The sequence below is a fragment of the Octopus bimaculoides genome, chromosome 11 (genome assembly GCF_001194135.2).
Source record: "Octopus bimaculoides isolate UCB-OBI-ISO-001 chromosome 11, ASM119413v2, whole genome shotgun sequence".
Classification (NCBI taxonomy): domain Eukaryota; kingdom Metazoa; phylum Mollusca; class Cephalopoda; order Octopoda; family Octopodidae; genus Octopus; species Octopus bimaculoides.
In genome coordinates, this window is record NC_068991.1 from 10,210,055 (window position 1) to 10,211,543 (window position 1,489).

At 37.0% G+C, this 1,489-nt stretch overlaps 1 protein-coding gene across 1 annotated transcript in view; it reads right to left on the reverse strand.

Moving 5' to 3' along the window:
• Nucleotides 1-1,489, reverse strand: part of LOC106870489 (dynein axonemal heavy chain 12) — a 262,917-nt gene that overhangs the window by 199,258 nt on the left and 62,170 nt on the right. The window lies entirely within an intron of this gene.

Consider the following 1,489-nt stretch of genomic DNA (forward strand, 5'->3'; position numbering starts at 1 on the left):
ATAGGCATCTCTGCATTTTAAATGAATAATACATAGTCTATTGACTGTTTTTTACTCTCGCTAGACCACTGGTGGTAAATAAAATTTCTAAAAAAATTTTTTTGCTACCCTGTAATTTATATATATATATATATATACTCTTTACTCTTTTACTTGTTTCAGTCATTTGACTGTGTCCATGCTGGAGCACCACCTTTAGTTGAGCAAATCGACCCCAGGACTTATTCTTTGTAAGCCTAGTACTTATTCTATCGGTCTCTTTTGCTGAACCGCTAAATTACGGGGACGTAAACACAGTGACCAAACAACATAGTCCTGGCTGTACAAAAAGATGTGGTGGACAAAGTTAGATCATTATTAATCATAGATGTGTCTGCCTATGTCAGTCAGTACTGACCCTGGGCTCAACAACAACAACAACAGCAGCAGCAACAAGAAGAACAACAATGACAGTGGTGGGACGATGGTGATGATGGCTGGTAACAGCACTGCTGTCAAATAAGAAAAAGAATCAACTGTGACCTTTTAAAGTGTTGTTGGGTTACCATGAAATGTTACAGTTTCATGCTGTGTGTGTATTTGTAAGCATGAGTGTGTGTGTGATGCATATGCATGTGTCTGCACATATATGCAAATGTATTTGTTTGTACGGGTTTCAGTGCATGTTTGTTTATGTGTATGTTCATGTGAGTGTTTGTGTGTGCATGTTTATGTGTGTGTGTATATGTGTGTGTGTATATATGAGTGTGTTTGTGTGTGCACACATGCGCAAATATGTGTTTATATGGGTTTCAGTGCATGTTTGTGCATGTGTATGTTCATGTGTGAGTTTTCAAGTGTGCATGTGTATGTGTGTGTGCATGCATGTGTGTGTGTGTGTGAGTGCGGCCATATTTACATGTTTGTGATAAAACTTTGGCAAGGAAGAGGTAAACAAGTCCGGTATGCGTCAAGAAACTACACACAGATAACTGTCCATTCCCAGTGCATTACTTTTTCTCATACAGCTAGACATAACAACTGCCATTTTAAGGCTGGCCTTCCTAAGTGCAAATCACACTCAACCACAGTAACCATTGAAGATACCATCCTCTCTGTTTTATCCACTGATATTAATAAACAAAACTTAAGAACTGTGAGCTGGCAGAATTATTAGTGTGCTGGACAAAAAGATCATCAGCATTTCGTCCTTCTGAGCTTAAATGCTGCTGAGGTCTACTTTGCCTTTTGTCCTTTAGAGCAATACTACTCAATGTGGTGGTCCACGGACCGGTGTCAGTCCGCGAGCCATCAGCTTCTGGTACGCAACGAGTCACCAGAAAAGAAAGAAACATTATAAAATGCTTATGAAATGCTTATAAAATGCTTATGTAATATTTGTATTATTTGTTTACAAAATAAATATAAGATAAAAAACAAATTGTCAACTTTTATAATATTCATTATATATATATTGTTTCCGGTATAAATTAATATTACTAAGAAATAT